This window comes from Bombina bombina, chromosome 6, assembly GCF_027579735.1.
Source record: "Bombina bombina isolate aBomBom1 chromosome 6, aBomBom1.pri, whole genome shotgun sequence".
Classification (NCBI taxonomy): domain Eukaryota; kingdom Metazoa; phylum Chordata; class Amphibia; order Anura; family Bombinatoridae; genus Bombina; species Bombina bombina.
The window spans coordinates 491743399-491762632 of NC_069504.1; the positions used below are offsets into that span (position 1 = coordinate 491743399).

The 19234-nt window shown below is 38.1% G+C and overlaps 1 protein-coding gene across 1 annotated transcript in view; it reads left to right on the forward strand.

Moving 5' to 3' along the window:
* Positions 1-19234, forward strand: part of CSPG4 (chondroitin sulfate proteoglycan 4) — a 185182-nt gene that overhangs the window by 150782 nt on the left and 15166 nt on the right. The gene's annotated exons all lie outside the window — the stretch shown is intronic.

The following is a 19234-nucleotide window of genomic DNA, read 5'->3' on the forward strand; positions in this document are numbered from 1 at the left end:
GCCCACCCGTGCGTGCCCCCATCAGCACCGCCCCCCTCCCCCTCTACATTACCCGGCCCATCGATGGCCGCCCACCCGCCTCCCAAGTTGGCTCCCACCCACCAACGATACCGGCCATCGTTGGTGGGTGGGATTAAGGAGCTATTTAGCAAACATTTTCAAGATTTGTATACCTCACAAAAAAAAAAACAGGAAGATTAAGAAGGATTAGTAGGATTACTGGAAGGATCTAAAACTAGTTAGAATGGCCCCTAGGTGCTGTGTATAGGTAAACTCTTTAACGGATACAACTAAAGAATAGCTGTGAAAAAGTATACACTTGAAGTACTCTGTTCTCACTTAAATTTTATAAATTGTCGAGGGTGGTATAGTACCACTTTAGAATTAAAAATTAAACTTTATTGAATATACTTTAAAAATGGGTGCTTTAAAATCAACTAGAGTATTAGGGTTATAATTCTTGTATTATACAATCGTATTGGTTATTTATAAGGGTTAGTCTGTTGACGGGTTTGCATAAATTATGATGTCAAGGGTCCTATAATAATTAGGCCCTCTGGGCATGGTTGTGCAACTCAGGATAGAATATGGGGTTTATACATTATTGTCCCCCAATAAAGTTTAATTTTTAATTCTAAAGTGGTACTATACCACCCACGGCAATTTATAAAATTTAAGCGAGAACAGAGTACTTCAAGTGTATACTTTTTCACAGCTATTCTTTAGTTGTATCTGTTAAAGAGTTTACCTATACACAGCACCTAGGGGCCATTCTAACCATATATAAGGCCCATTACTCATATTTAAAGGCCCAGTCTCACTGTAAAGATAATTAGTAGTGCCATCACTTTTCTTGTTTACAGATTATACTAGTACGGCTAGAAATAGGTTTCTGTGATAGAGCACACTACTAAACTAAAATGGCGAACACCTTTGAGACAGACAGACTTAATAGAAGAAACTCACTGACCTTAATGAAGTCTTTAATGTAACGAATACAGGAGTTGCCAGTATTAATAAAGATCAAATGGAATACACACTAAGAGATATTCATAAGCTATTCTACAGACAAGATAAGGTCGGGTGGAATAAGCATTTCTTTGATAAATATATTGAAAGAAAATGGATTCCAGGCGATCTGAGAATTCAATTGTTCCCATCCTATGAATTCAAAACCCAGATTTAGGTAAGGAATGGGATGAAGCCCTTTCTGAGTGTTTGCTAAAACTGATGAACATTCTAATAAAAAATGACACAACAGAATATGACAAAATAGAAACAGAAATAGAGGAACTAACATCTAAACTAAAAACATTTGAAAACTTACCAGAGTTTGAAGCAAGGTACAAGAAATACCAAACAGAACTGGACAAATATGAGGCAGAAATAAAACAAATCAAGCAGTCTAAATTGAACAGAGATATTGCAGATTTTAAAAATAATAAAGTCTATAAATGGGGGAGGAAAGTCAACAGGAACCCAGCAAAACCAACCAGAGTACATGTCATAGACAGTGATGCCTCTTATCTGGAAGGTAGTGAGTCAGATGTAACAGATACTGAGAGTGCCACACCAAGCACATCCACTCATATGGTGACAAGACAAGAAAGAAAGAAACAAAAGGATTTTTTAGACGAGGGCACTTCCGTACAAGAAGATCCACCAGACAAACAAAAACAGGACACCAAGAGATGGAAGCCTTACAAAAGACCTCCCAGTCCATTCTCGAAAATGAGACTGACATAATGCAAGTGATTAATTTATCGAATAAAATTCTATCTAGGGAACATCAAAGTGTATTAAGAAAAGGCCTCTCTTTCTGTCCAACAGGTAATCTGGATACATTTGAAGTAACAAAAAAGACATACAACTTTATCTCAGGAAAATCCTCCTCAAAAAACAGTTCATGAGGAACAATGATTTGACATGTGAAATTGAGGGCATAAATTATGAATGGACGAATGAAGAACAAACAACTATCCAAACAATGCAAGACTTACTAAGGGACAACGAAGATCTCACGGATGATAACTGGAGAGAATTGATCTCAAATAAATCAAAATATATACCCAAATTTAACACCTCAAGACGCATAGAAATCTTTAACGAAATGGTAACTAAAGAAATCTCTGAACTTCAACTCAAAACATCACAAACAAATCTGACTCTGTCAGAAAGGCATTACGGGAGATGCAAAAATGGGACGATGTTCTAATTAAGAACTCGGACAAAATGGGCAACATGGTGGTTTGGCCAAAGGATCTCTACTTAAGAGAAGTACATAAACAACTACGCAACAAAGATTGCTATACAAAATTATTCTTTGATCCTACCCAAAATTATAAAGAGCAGTATAATAAAATAATCACCAATGCTATGAAAGATCAAATCATAACTCCTAAGGAAATTCCTAACAGTACATGAACCAAAAACTGCCACGTTTTATGTAATACCCAAAGTGCATAAAAACCCTACTATGCCCCCCGGATGACCCATAGTTTCAGGCATTAATAACCTAACGGAAAGAGCAAGTCAATATGTGGACAATAGATTAAGAGGATTCGTTAAACAGTTACCATCATTTGTAAGAGACAGTATGGAAGTCCTGCATTATGTACAAAACATTCAAATGAATGAAAATACCATTCTGGTCACGGCAGATGTTGAAGCATTGTACACCAGTATAGACCACCAACTGGGTATTAAAAGCTGTACAAAGCTTCTTAGAATCCTCATCCAGTGAAGATAAAGCATATGATAATTTCATATTGGAACTGTTGAAAATTATCTTAAACCATAACTACTTTATATTTGACCAAAAATTCTACATACAGACCAGAGGTACCGCGATGGGCACGGCATGTGCACTAACTTGTGCAAACCTCTTCTTTGGCTGGTGGGAGCAAAAGGTGGTGTTCTCCAATGAACTTGCACCATTTACCAACAATATCCCCCTGTGGCTTTGTTATATAGAGGACGTGTTCTTCCTATGGGAAGGATCAACAAATACACTCTTGGAATTTCTAAATAAACTTAATAACAATAATTTAAATATTAAGCTCACCTATGAATATAATACAGAAGAAGTCACATTCCTGGACCTAAAAATATCAAAAATGTGAATCTGGGGCAATTAAAACAGATCTCTTCAGAAAAAAGACCGCAACTATTAGTATCCTTCATGCTAATAGTGGACACTCACCAGGCACAATTAAATCACTTCCAACAGGAGAATTTTTAAGAATCAAAAGGAACTGCTCAGATACAACAGCATATGCACACCAAGCAGATGAATTACAAGTACGACTTCAACAAAGAGGATACAGTAATCGAAGTATAAAAAAAGCAAGACAAAGGGCCAACTGCACTAACAGACAAGACTTCTTACGGAAAAAAAACAAAGACGATACTACCCAGCTGATTTTGATTTATTCACCACAATCCCAAGAAGTCATACATATTCTGAACAAACATCTTCATATTCTTCAAGCAGATCCTAAACTTAATACCATCATAGGTGACAAGGTACAAGTAGGTTACAGACGTACGAAAAACTTGAAGGATATTCTAAGCCCCAGCCATTATTTGAAGAAAAAGACCAGATGTGACCCCATAGCATTGGGTAATTTCAAATGCAGGAACTGCTCCATTTGTAAACATATGCTTAATGCTAAATCTATAACAGATAGCTTTGGTCAAACACATAAAATTCTTTTAAATAATCAATCTGCGGCATACACTTGCGCAGGCAATGCTTCCAAGCCTACTATTAGGTTATTTGTATTACACAAGGGGTACATGTTATTAGTATTGTTGAATAGATACCCCCTATTTACTAGTGTAACTAACTGTAGGTGGGAACCATTAACATTCAATTAGCATTTGTTTCCAGTAGATACGAAGTAGATAATACTACAACCAGTAACTTGAACGTTTCAATTTAGTAACAGCACAGTATACTATCATCTTAGTTTGGCTATATTGTTGTAGCAGGATTAAATAGTGTATGGTCCATTATTACAACATTACATAATGTATCCAATAGGTCTATGGTAATAACAATTTTTACTTAGATCTGGCAACTTAATAAACACGCCCAGTTGGACACTTATTTACATCATCCCGTCTATGAGGGCACTCATAGAAGGAATATAACATAATCTGTTACTGTAGGCATTATAAACCCTTACTGCAAAACGCTGCAACAAGGAGAATACAAAAGCTGTCATATCAACTGTTTTTATAACCATATTAATTCCTACATAGGAAAAGTAGATATGTGGTAATATTAATATTGTTATTGTATTCTATCCTGAGTTGCACAACCGTGCCCAGAGGGCCAAATTATTATAGGACCCTTGATATTATAATTTATGTAAACCTGTCAACAGACTAACCCTCATAAATAACCAATACCATTGTATTATACAATAATTAACCCTAATACTCTAGTTGATTTTAAAGCACCCATTTTTAAAGTATATTCAATAAAGTTTAATTTTTAATTCTAAAGTGGTACTATACCACCCTCGGCAATTTATAAAATTTAAGTGAGAACAGAGTGCTTCAAGTGTATACTTTTTCACAGCTATTCTTAGTTGTATCCGTTAAAGGATCTAAAACTACCCAAACTCAATGAAGAACAAGTATGTAATTTAAATAAAGAAATAACAAATATGGAGGTTATTCAAACTATTAAGTCTATGACATCAGGTATAGCTTCAGGCCCAGATGAACTACCAGTAGAAATATATAAAATGTTAGAACATAAGTTATCGGTTCCGTTAGTATAGCTATACAATGAATATCTGGAAACTAGATTAAAAATGTCAGATAATTTTAAAGCGGCAAATATTACCCTGATACTGAATCTAGAGAAGGATCCTCTACTACCAACATCTTATAGACCCATATCATTACTACATCTAGACTACAAGATTCTTACTAAACTCTAAGAAAACAGACTTAAAAAATATAGGGCCCTTTTAATCCATCCAGATCAATCAGGGTTTATCCCAGGTAGAAATTCGGCACAAAATATTAGGAAAATATTACATCTAATCCATAAAGAATCCATAATGGCTAAAGAAGGAGAAGAAAATATAAGGCCAGAGAAATTTTTACTATCTATTAATTCAGAAAAGGCCTTTGATAGGGTGGAATGGTCATGTCTCTTTGATTCACTGGAAAAATATGGAATAACAGGAAAATACTTAGATATAATTAAAAAAATCTATACGAAAAGCTCAGTATTTTTTCTAGTGAATCAGGAAAAATCAAATCTAATAACCCTATCTAGAGGAACAAGGCAGTGTCCACTGTCGTCCCTTCTTTTAAATCTAGTGTTAGAAACATTGGCAATGAAATTAAAGGGACAGTCTACCATAGAATTGTTATTGTTTTAAAAGATAGATAATCCCTTTATTACCCATTCCCCAGTTTTGCATAGCCAACACAGTTATATTAATATACTTTTTACCTCTGTGATTACCTTGTATCTAGGAACCTTCTTCCAGCCCCCTGATCACATGACTGTGACTGTTTATTATCTATTGTCTTAAATTTACTATTGTATTGTGCTAAATCTTAAATAACCCCCTGTGCCTGAACACACTGTTATCTATATGGCCCACGTGAACTTTCTGTCTCTTTCTGTTGAAAAGAGATTTAAAAAGCATGTGATAAGAGGTAGCCCTCAAAGGCTTAGAAATTAGCATATGAGCCTACCTATGTTTAGTTTAAACTAAGAATACCAAGAGAAAAAAGCAAATTTGATAATAAAAGTAAATTGGAAAGTTAATTAAAATTAAAAGTCCTATCTGAATAATGAAAGTTTAATTTATACTAGACTGTCCCTTTAAGATTGTTAATACCAGGATACTCTATGGGGAAAATAAATATCAAGATGGCACTATTCACGAGATGATCTTTTATTATGTGTGGTTAACCCTGAAAGATTCATTCCGAAAATATTATCCTTAATAGAGTTATACAGGAAAATATCTGGATATTAAATGAATATCCCTAAATCGAAAATAATGTGGCTAAATAAACATAATACAGATACCATATACCCGTTTACAGAAGTAAATCACATAAAATACTTAGGCCTAGAAATGTCAAAAGATCCTAAAAAATGGTATGGAATGAACATCTAAAATAGTGAATTACATAGAACAAAAACTTAAACTGGGTTACTATTCCAGTTTCACTAACCGTAAGAGTCCACTTTATTAAAATGTGCATCTTACCTAGAGTATTATACCCATTGCAGCTAATCCCTTTCCTACTAACAAATAAGGATAAGGAAACTCTAGAGAGAGCCAATGGGAGTTTTTTTATAGAAGGGGAAAAAAACAAGAATATCGCTTATTAAACTGCAAAGGCTGGTCCGGAAGGGAGGACTGGGCTTACCATGCTTCCAAAAATATAACTGGGCCGCGCTTCTTCAAATAGGATTAGACTGGTTAGCTAAGTCAGAATATAATACATACATAGAAATAGAACAAGCACCAGTCACTAAAGGTTCAGTGAACTACTTATTGTTTGCTACTCAAAAGCAAATGGGAAAATACATTTTCTATAATCCTCTATAAAGAGATATCATCCTAACCTGGCGCAAACTAAATAAAATCTTAGGAACAAACTTTAAAATCTCACCTTATTTACCGATAAAGGGCAGAGATGGGGATAGTAAATATCTCAGTCATAGCTAATTATGGTAAGGAAGAAATAATATCTTTTATTGAATTTCAACAAATATTCAATATTCCCATTGCAGGAAAAATACACTATGAACAGTTAAAACACTATATAATGGCTTTACTCAGCCATAGCTGGGGTAAAATTAAAATAGTCGAAATTAGAGAAATAATGAAAAAGCATGAGACAAACAGGTTCTCCTTATCAGCTATATATAGATGGATAAACAATGAATTAATATGAACAGAAAAAGATAGTACAAGAGAAATATGGGGGGAAATTTTACAACACAACACAATAGATTATATGATAGAATACAGCATTAGGGATGTATATAAAGCTACATTATCGCCTGCTCTAAGAGAATCACAATTTAGAATGATTAATAGAGACTATTTGATAATATCTAGACTTAAAGGGACATGAAACTCAAAAATGTTCTTTCCAATTTACTTCTATTATTTAATTTGCTTCCTTCTCTTGTTATCCTTTGCTGAAAGGTTAATCTGGGAAAGCTCAGGAGCAGCAAAGAACCTAGGTTCTAGCTGCTGATTGCTGAATGCATATATATATATATATATATATATATATATATACACACACAGTATATATATATATATATATATATATATATATATATATATATATATATATATATATACACAGTATATATATATATATATATATATATATACAGGGAGTGCAGAATTATTAGGCAAGTTGTATTTTTGAGGATTAATTTTATTATTGAACAACAACCATGTTCTCAATGAACCCAAAAAAACTCATTAATATCAAAGCTGAATAGTTTTGGAAGTAGTTTTTAGTTTGTTTTTAGTTATAGCTATTTTAGGGGGATATCTGTGTGTGCAGGTGACTATTACTGTGCATAATTATTAGGCAACTTAACAAAAAACAAATATATACCCATTTCAATTATTTATTTTTACCAGTGAAACCAATATAACATCTCAACATTCACAAATATACATTTCTGACATTCAAAAACAAAACAAAAACAAATCAGTGACCAATATAGCCACTTTTCTTTGCAAGGACACTCAAAAGCCTGTCATCCATGGATTCTGTCAGTGTTTTGATCTGTTCACCATCAACATTGCGTGCAGCAGCAACCACAGCCTCCCAGACACTGTTCAGAGAGGTGTACTGTTTTCCCTCCTTGTAAATCTCACATTTGATGATGGACCACAGGTTCTCAATGGGGTTCAGATCAGGTGAACAAGGAGGCCATGTCATTAGATTTTCTTCTTTTATACCCTTTCTTGCCAGCCACGCTGTGGAGTACTTGGACGCGTGTGATGGAGCATTGTCCTGCATGAAAATCATGTTTTTCTTGAAAGATGCAGACTTCTTCCTGTACCACTGCTTGAAGAAGGTGTCTTCCAGAAACTGGCAGTAGGACTGGGAGTTGAGCTTGACTCCATCCTCAAACCGAAAAGGCCCCACAAGCTCATCTTTGATGATACCAGCCCAAACCAGTACTTCACCTCCACCTTGCTGGCGTCTGAGTCGGACTGGAGCTCTCTGCCCTTTACCAATCCAGCCACGGGCCCATCCATCTGGCCCATCAAGACTCACTCTCATTTCATCAGTCCATAAAACCTTAGAAAAATCAGTCTTGAGATATTTCTTGGCCCAGTCTTGATGTTTCAGCTTGTGTGTCTTGTTCAGTGGTGGTCGTCTTTCAGCCTTTCTTACCTTGGCCATGTCTCTGAGTATTGCACACCTTGTGCTTTTGGGCACTCCAGTGATGTTGCAGCTCTGAAATATGGCCAATACTGGTGGCAAGTGGCATCTTGGCAGCTGCACGCTTGACTTTTCTCAGTTTTCTCAGTTCATGGGCAGTTATTTTGCGCCTTGGTTTTTCCACACGCTTCTTGCGACCCTGTTGACTATTTTGAATGAAACGCTTGATTGTTCGATGATCACGCTTCAGAAGCTTTGCAATTTTAAGAGTGCTGCATCCCTCTGCAAGATATCTCACTATTTTTGACTTTTCTGAGCCTGTCAAGTCCTTCTTTTGACCCATTTTGCCAAAGGAAAGGAAGTCGCCTAATAATTATGCACACCTGATATAGGGTGTTGATGTCATTAGACCACACCCCTTCTCATTACAGAGATGCACATCACCTAATATGCTTAATTGGTAGTAGGCTTTCAAGCCTATACAGCTTGGAGTAAGACAACATGCATAAAGAGGATGATGTGGTCAAAATACTCATTTGCCTAATAATTCTGCACACAGTGTATATATATATATATATATATATATATATATACAGGGAGTGCAGAATTATTAGGCAAGTTGTATTTTTGAGGATTCATTTTATTATTGAACAACAACCATGTTCTCAATGAACCCAAAAAACTAATTAATATCAAAGCTGAATATTTTTGGAAGTAGTTTTTAGTTTGTTTTTAGTTTTAGCTATTTTAGGGGGATATCTGTGTGTGCAGGTGACTATTACTGTGCATAATTATTAGGCAACTTAACAAAAAACAAATATATACCCATTTCAATTATTTATTTTTACCAGTGAAACCAATATAACATCTCAACATTCACAAATATACATTTCTGACATTCAAAAACAAAACAAAAACAAATCAGTGACCAATATAGCAACCTTTCTTTGCAAGGACACTCAAAAGCCTGCCATCCATGGATTCTGTCAGTGTTTTGATCTGTTCACCATCAACATTGCGTGCAGCAGCAACCACAGCCTCCCAGACACTGTTCAGAGAGGTGTACTGTTTTCCCTCCTTGTAAATCTCACATTTGATGATGGACCACAGGTTCTCAATGGGGTTCAGATCAGGTGAACAAGGAGGCCATGTCATTAGATTTTCTTCTTTTATACCCTTTCTTGCCAGCCACGCTGTGGAGTACTTGGACGCGTGTGATGGAGCATTGTCCTGCATGAAAATCATGTTTTTCTTGAAGGATACAGACTTCTTCCTGTACCACTGCTTGAAGAAGGTGTCTTCCAGAAACTGGCAGTAGGACTGGGAGTTGAGCTTGACTCCATCCTCAACCCGAAAAGGTCCCACAAGCTCATCTTTGATGATACCAGCCCAAACCAGTACTCCATCTCCACCTTGCTGGCATCTGAGTCGGACTGGAGCTCTGTGCCCTTTACCAATCCAGCCATGGGCCCATCCATCTGGCCCATCAAGACTCACTCTCATTTCATCAGTCCATAAAACCTTAGAAAAATCAGTCTTGAGATATTTCTTGGCCCAGTCTTGACGTTTCAGCTTGTGTGTCTTGTTCAGTGGTGGTCGTCTTTCAGCCTTTCTTACCTTGGCCATGTCTCTGAGTATTGCACACCTTGTGCTTTTGGGCACTCCAGTGATGTTGCAGCTCTGAAATATGGCCAAACTGGTGGCAAGTGGCATCTTGGCAGCTGCACGCTTGACTTTTCTCAGTTCATGGGCAGTTATTTTGCGCCTTGGTTTTTCCACACGCTTCTTGCGACCCTGTTGACTATTTTGAATGAAACGCTTGATTGTTTGATGATCACGCTTCAGAAGCTTTGCAATTTTAAGAGTGCTGCATCCCTCTGCAAGATATTTCACTATTTTTGACTTTTCTAAGCCTGTCAAGTCCTTCTTTTGACCCATTTTGCCAAAGGAAAGGAAGTTGCCTAATAATTATGCACACCTGATATAGGGTGTTGATGTCATTAGACCACACCCCTTCTCATTACAGAGATGCACATCACCTAATATGCTTAATTGGTAGTAGGCTTTCAAGCCTATACAGCTTGGAGTAAGACAACATGCATAAAGAGGATGATGTGGTCAAAATACTCATTTGCCTAATAATTCTGCACTCCCTGTATATATATATATATATATATATATATATATACATATATATACATACATATATATATATATATATATATATATATATTCTGATTTTCCTTGGCTCACCCATTTGTTCATTTAGAAACCAGTAGTGCATTGCTGCTCCTTCAACAAATGATACCAAGAGAATGAAACAAATTAGATAATAGAAGTAAATTAGAAAGTTGTTTCAAATTGTATTCTCTATCTGAATCATTAAAGAACATTTTTGGGTATCATGTCCCTTTAAACATTAGAAAAAAGATCTGGTAAACAGTTGCTTAAAATGTAATTTACATAACCCTGACTTGAGACACTATCTGTGGAATTGCCCTAAAGTAAATCAATATTAGAGCAAAGTAAGTCACTTGCTCACAAAAACCACTGGGTCAAAAATTTGTATTTCAGAATTAAATGTATACTTTCCTACTGCGGAATTTCAACCAAGCGGTGTGGAAAATTTGATTATAAATACAATACTTATAGCAAGACAATTAATATTCAACCTTTGGATTACAAAAAAAATCTCAATCAATAACAAAATTAAAAAATAACATCAGAAAACAAATTATAGTTGAACAATATGACATGTTGTTTGAAAAAATGAACCGTTTCAAATCTTTTAGAAATAACTAGGTTATGTTTGAAATTATTTAGTATTGTCAAAATGCTAGATGAAATGGCAGGATATCTTTTAGGATACATTTTTCTTTATGTCTTAGAGCAGGTTGCATGTAGAGGTGATTTATATATGTATACGGGGGAAAGGGGCTAGATTTAAAATACCAAAGAATAGAAATGTTATTCATTTTTTCTTATTTGGTTACATGTTTGGATATTATATAATATGTAATGTTTTTGTATTTCAATAAAGATTTCTAAAAACAACAAAAAAACAATAACACACTAGACTCAAGGTCAGTCTAGTTTCAACATTATCAGACCGAAACAGTAAAAATAAACAGTATAAGACAGCTTTAAAAATAAAGATAACTTTAAAATTGCAATAGGAAATGCCTGTAAAAGGGTTGAAAAACATTCTATACTGTATAATATTTCAAACTGTACCTGAATAGTAAAGAGCATATGGATTATATACAACAGGAAACTGCAAAAAATATATAACTAGAGACCTAATAGTAAATAATTGGAAAGGAATTCCCTAATTAATTATAGGTAACATGCTGTATTACACACACACACTGCCGAGTATACTGTGAGCATAAAGGGAGTATGGAAACTGCATGTCCAATACTGGGATAGTTAGGTAAAGTGACCTTGAAAATCAAGCAGGATGTGTAGTATTCAAACATTAAGGTCTAGATTGCAAAGCGAGCACACAAATATAAGCACTATTGTATGCGCTAACATTGCCCAAGTTAAATCAATAGTACTTTTATTATTGCACTAATATTACAAGTCGAAAGTGATATTCTAGTGCTCAAGATAACACCTGGATGTCGGATAACACAAAGGTGTGTTTAATCCCTCACATTAATAGACTTCTATGAGGGTGTGATGAAACACTCATGTTGGCTATAGCTCAAATGCTAAGCTGAAGGTGTACCAAGTCGAGGGTCAAATAGCGGAGTTCATCACTAACTTTTAAACTGTGATTATGAAGAATCCTGGTCTAGAGGAGATTATTATATCTTGTTATAGTTTGAAGCTGAATACACTTTTGTAAAATATCATATGAGCATATGAGATCTCTTTTTGGAAGCACAAATCTTTCCCCTCTCTGTAGAGATCCTACTTTCGTGGTTTGGATCCAACGTCTATGAGCTCGCTTCCATTGAGCCGTTAAAAATGGAGCTGTAAGCGGCTGACAGCTAAAAGTAATTTACAGCTCCATTTTAGTACCAGGTTTCCATTGAAAAGGTTTCCGCTTTGTGAGCGGTTGCGCTTTTTGTGTAGGTGTAAGTTGGTGTTTTGTTAACGCTTCCATCCAATGCCGGATTTCTATAACATTAATAGGTTACTATGGTAAACTGACCTTACACTACACTCGATCGCATATACAAGTGCGGCGCCGTATATTTTACCTGTCGCTTGCTGTTAGAATAAAATCAAACACCTAACGCATTGGCGATATACCGCAATAAATAATGTATTAAAGGGATAGGAAAGTCAAAATTAAACTTGCATGATTCAGATAGAGCATGTGATTTTAAGACACTTTAATTCACTTCTATTTTCAAATGTGCTTCGATCTTTTAGTATCCCTATCCCTAAAATGAATACGCACATATCATACACTAGTGGGAGCTGCTGCTAATTGGTGCCTGCACACATTTGTCTCTTGTGATTGGCTTAAAAGATATTTTCAGCTTCCTATCAGTAGTTCAATGCTGTCCCTTCAGCAATGGATAACAAGAGAATGAAGAAAATTTGATAATCAAATTAAATTGGAAAGTTAAAATTGTATGTTGTATCTGAATCATAAAAGAAAATTGTGGGGTTTACTATCCCTTTAACCCCTAATCCGCCAACCCCCATACCGCAATGTATCTGTCAAAGTTATTAACCCCTAAACCGCCCTTCCCCCAGAACGCAATCTAGCTATTTAAACTATTAACCCCTAATCCGCAATGCTCCACAACACAAACTATTAAATCTATTAACCCCTAATCCGCAATGCCCCCACATTGCAAAGTATCTGTTTAAACTATTAACGCCTAATCCACCATTAAAGGGCCATAATACCCAAATGTTTAAACACTTGAAAGTGATGTAGCATAGCTGTAAAAAGCTGACAGGAAAATATCACCTGAACATCTCTATGTAAAAAAGAAAGATATTTTACCTCAAAAATTCCTCAGTAGCCACATCCCATTGTAAAGGACTTCTAAGCAGCAAATTAGTATGTCTGTCCCGGGACAGCGTAAGGAGCGAGCTTACTTATACTCTCATCTTATTTCCCTATTCAACTTAAGGAAGTTTACAATGAAATCTCATGAGAGTTAAGTGAAATCTCATGAGATCACAGTAAAAGAGTTCATGACCTCTGCACTGTTGATGCCGATTGGCTGCTGTTCATTTCTTAATTTTTTATTTTTTTTTACCTGCAGCTAAGCAGCAGTTGATTATAACTTTTTACACAGAACTTGCTCTGCTGAGCTGTTGAAATTGTGAAGTAAAATATCTTCCTTTTTTACATAGAGATGATATTTTCCTGTCAGCTTTTTACAGTTATACTGCATTAGTTTCAAGTGATTTAGCATATGAGTATTATGTCCCTTTAACCCACATTGCAATGAACCTAATAAATCTATTAACCCCTAAACCGCCAAACCCCACAACGCAAATAACTAATCACTAAGCCCCCTAACCCAACACCCCCTAAATTAACCTCATTGCATAAATTTAAATTAAGCTAAAATTACAGAAAATGAAAAAAGTCATTATATAAACATTATATAAAATAATAAACATTATCAAAAATAAAAAAATTAAACCTAATCCCTATGAAAATAAAAAAGCCCCCCAAAATAAAAACACCCCCTAATCTAATACTTAAACTACCAATAGCCCTTAAAAGGGCCTTTTGTAGGGCATTGCCCTAAGTTAAACAGCTCTTTTACCTTTAATAAAAACTAAGTTCCTCTAACAGTAAAACCCCGCACCCACCAAATCCCCCAAAATAAAAAAAAACTAACACTAAAAAATCCTAAACTACCCATTGCCCCTAAAGGGGCATTTGTATGGGCATTGCCCTTAAAAGGGGATTCAGCTCTTTTACAGCACCCATATCCCTAATCTAAAAAATTTTAAAAACCCCAGATAGGTACTCAGGGTTCCTGAAGTCCGGCAGTGAAGTCTTCTTCCAAGCGGCAACCTCTTCTATCTTCATCCAGGATCGCAGAACTGAAGACCGGCAACCGCTGAACTGAAGACCGGCGACTGCGGAGCCATGGAGCGTGGAGGATCCTCTTCGTACGATCACCGCCATACACTGAATAATAAATTCAAGGCACGCGATTAAATATGGCGCCCCTTGCATTCCTATTGGCTGATTTGATTCTTCAAATCCAAATCAGCCAATAGGATGAGAGTTACTGAAATAGCTTAAAGATTAGCGGCTTCCAATACTTTGTATGGGACACGATAATCTTTTCGGCAGCCGGTTGCCCAGAATTGGGTTATAATGGGCCATTGGAAGCATTTGACAGCATATTTATTGGTTTGTGAGTGCACGCAAACAGAATTACGGCTCAATGGAAGCGAGCTCAAAATTGGTTAAGAATTGCTCATTTAATTATGTTTATTTATTTATTTTTAGCCAGTCAAGGTTTGCTAAAAAATTTTCAAAGCCAGAAATAGAAAATGTTCAGTTTAAGAAAGGAAACATTAAAAACAGGAAAAAAGGTCAGAAAAGGAGGATGTTGTTAAAATATATCAGGATAAGACAAAGAGATACATGGATAAATGTCCTAATTAATCTTTAAGGCAGTTTCCCTAAAACAACAAACTTTTCTAGATGTTTTATCAATCACCAAACGAGATCACCAATTCCCCAGTTTTGCATAACCAACACAGTTGTATTAATACACTTTTTACCTCTGTAATTACCTTGTATCTAAGCCTCTGCAAACTGCCCACTTATCTCCGTTCCTTTGACAGACTTGCATTTTAACCAATCAGTGCTGACTCCAAGGTAATGCCACAGGCATGAGCACAAGGTTATCTATATGGCACACATGAACTAACGCCCTCTAGTTGTGGAAAAACTGTCAAATGCATTCAGACAAGAGACGGTCTTCAACGGTTTAGAAATGAGCATATGAGCCTACCTAGATTTAGCTTTCAACTAAGAATACCAAGAGAACAAAGCAAAATGGATGATAAAAGTAACGTGGAAAGTTGTTTAAAATTACATGCCCTATCTGAATCATGAAAGTTTATTTTTGACTAGACTGTTCTTTAAAAACTTAAATTATGCTTACCTGATAATTTTCTTTTCTTCTGACGGGAAGAGTCCACAGCTGCATTCATTACTTTTGGGAATTCAGAACCTGGCAACCAGGAGGAGGCAAAAACACCCCAGCCAAAGGCTTAAATAACTCCCCCACTTCCCTCATCCCCCAGTCATTTTGCCAAGGGAACAAGGAACAGTAGGAGAAATATCATGGTGAAAAAGGTGCCAGAAGAAGAAACTAAACTACAGCCGCATCATTGATCAATGCGGGTGGGGAGCTGTGGACTCTTCCCGTCAGAAGAAAAGAAAATGATCAGGTAAGCATAATTTAAGTTTTTCTTCTTAAATGGGAAGAGTCCACAGCTGCATTCATTACTTTTGGAAAAACAATACCCAAGCTATAGAGGACACTGAATGCAAACAAGGGGCGGGTACAGAAGGCGGCTCCTGCGAAGGGCACCACAGCCTGAAATTAACAATAAAAAACTGGAAAAAAATAACTGCCCATCAGTTAGTTAAACAACCGGCATGCCATGCTGGAGACCACTCAAAATCCTTAGATTCCACTGAGCACAATGCCTCTGAGGAGCCAAGTCCCGCAAGGCTTCCAAATCTCAAAAATTTATCTGAAGGAAAAGCACCTCCACCTACCCCCGAAGGGGAGAACGGAGTACCCAAAAGGAGATCCAAAGGACCGTCGGAATAGGATAAGAAACCCAAGACAAGTGAAAAGAAGTTGGTTACAGGACAACCACCCTGGGAAAAGAACTCTCTATGAAGTCCATTTCCCAAGAGACATTCCCAACCTATGAGAGAGCGATCACGAGGAAGAACAAAAATCCAACTTCAGATCCTCTGACACAACACCACATAACATATGGTGCTCCGAGGAAGCCACGAGCTCCCCACTGAACCCTAGTCTAGCAGACACAACCGCTAAAACTAGCCACATATAGGTAGGAAAACCATGTCAGGACTGAAGTAAAAAACCCAGAGCCCACCGACAGGATGGAAAACTAACTGTCCCAAAGGAAAAAGAGGGCTGTCTGTGAAACACAAAACACAACTGACAGAACTCGCGAGTTCCATCACCAGGGCAGCAAAGCAGACCCTAAGTCATCACGGGACCCCATCCCACAGAGTGCCGAATTATTGACGGAAACTCCCGCCAGGAAAAAAAAAAAAAAGAGACATCCAACACTGGCAGCAATGCAACCAGTGGAGGAAGGAACACCCGTGAACCCCCCTCCAGGGAGAATAACAGGGTCAAGAGCAAGTACACGGTCAGACCCAAGAGAGCAGACAGATCTCCGACCTCTCCTCTAAGGAACGGACCCAACCCAAAAAAAAGGAGCTGGTAACATCTGCCTCAAGAGAGAGTGAAGGTCCTAAGAGGAACTAACCCATTGGAGAACCATTCTGACCATTTCTAGCAACAGCCACGATATAAGGCTTGCAAGCACACATGCCAAGTGCAAGTAGCTGCAGCAGGTTTCAAACTGCAAACCTTCCGCTTGCTAGACAGCAAAAGCAAAACATCAGGCTACTACAGCCGGCTCTACATGCTCAGGTTCCTCTAAGAGCCAGCCCCCCTGACATCCCACACGCAAGTAGGGAAGAGAGAATCCTCGAACGAGAAGATTAGGACCCACAGGGTCTCCATGGAAACTGTGTACTGTGTACCAAATCCTCCCCAAAGCACAAAAACCAAGGGGACCACTTCCCCAGCCGTAGGCAAGGAGAAGAGACCAAAGAGAATGGTAAACCACTACCATTAAGTAATAACCCAATGGTCAGTACTACCAGCTCAGTTGAGGCAAACAACCTTGAGCCCACCTTAAATGCAAAAGTTGTCCCTGGCGACAACCGCAGATCCACCTTAAAGGCAGCAAACTAACCTTCAGGCCGATACCAAAGCTCCCATGAGAGAAAAAACAACCCTCCTAAGGGAAAAGTGGATGTTCTAAACCCTAAAGTTTGAAACTGAACCGCCCATTAACGAGTGCAGCGACACGGACCCCAAAATCTCAGACAAGAGACATGGCCTTATGTCCTGAGGAACCACCAAGATGCCTCATACGGAGAAGGGCATTCCAGGTAGAGAATCCCCACCCCAATGGCCTTGAACATTGGACACTCACAAGAGACTCAGACCAATATCATAGAGACATCTAGACAGGTTTCAGAGATGGCATTCGCACCCGTAGGTGGAGCCGAACCCTGGATCCTCTGCTTGCAACCCCAGAAACCAAGAGCTCCTAGAGGTTCTAAAACAACACTTCGAGTCCAAGGACCCTGGAGTTTACCAGGGACAGGGCTTCATATAATGGAGACATACCACAATAGCGGGATTCAACACACAACCTTAACCATGTAGGCAACTAGGCGACCCAGTAGGCTACAAAAGTCAAAGATCCTCACAGGATAAGCCTCCCAGAAAACCCTGTACCAGGAATAACAGACGACCCCACAAATCCTACTGAGAAGCGGACCAGAGACGGTTGCCGAGGAAAAAAGGGGAGAACTCAACTCCTGCGCTCCAACTTATGAGAGCGTGAGATACTGAAAAAAAAGGGGAGACGGATATATCCGAACTCCAGGACTCAGATGACCAGACCACTCAAGAAGGGAGAAACCAGTCCCAGCAACCTCAAGGGGTACCTGAGACTAGGTCACAAGAAAAACAGACACCCAGAAATACCAAGATTGAAACGAAAATTGTCATCCAAACTGGTACCCCAACTGTCCCGCGGTCATCCCAGTCTCCAAACTCCTTGGGAATGGATAACCTCGGTACCGAGGCCAAAAACCTCCAAGACCCAAACGGATCCCCACATAAAGGACGGCAGAGGACTATACAATCCCTCCGACACTCCATTTATTGAGGACAAGGAGCAGGTTGATGTATAAGAAAACAAAAACACCCCCTCAAATAATGGATTAGTAAACATAAAGCGAGCACTCCAATAAGAGAATGACTCAACACCCAACAGGATAACCGGCACCCCGGCCCCACGTGGGTGACATGAACCCTAAGGAACAGCAGCTAGTGCCCGACCAGTACCTGCCTGGTACAAGGAACACCTGAACTGTCCAAGGTCCAAGAAAAATCAAAGCCCCAAAGGGATTGAAAACTTAAACAATAATCATAACTGAGTTCTGATATATAAAATGCGCAGCTTCCAAAGAAGTGCGCACGCGACCACAAAATCACAAGTATCAGTTCCAGAAAAGAAATGTTCCCAAATGGAAAATTATAGCAGACATGAGCTTACTAAACAAATCAAATATATCCTAACCGGATTTAAAAAAAATGAAGGCAACACCCGAAGGTGAACGCCCAAGGAAAATGGCACGCTAACCGGACCAGCCGATTAGAGGCCCCATCCTCCCAAGCTCAGAACTGCAACAGATACTTAAAAGAAAAGAAAAACAGTGACGTTAAAGAGATTGTCTTCATCCCTATACGTCTAACCCAGCTTGCCGTCCGGCACAGAAGACCGAGGATCCCTCGGCCCAGTAGGACTGGAATCCTCCAGCACCACCAAAACATGCCTTAGTAGGACACAAAGACGTGCCAGTCTATAACGGAAGGCAAATTGTTCCCTCGCCGGATCAATGGACGACCCTGGCCCAGAGGGTGGGGCCCCTGAAGCCTCAGAGGCCATAGCTTTCCCAGAAGGTCTGACTCAGGCGATCCCACGCCCGATGAACCCCGGTTAACAGAACATGGACAGTATC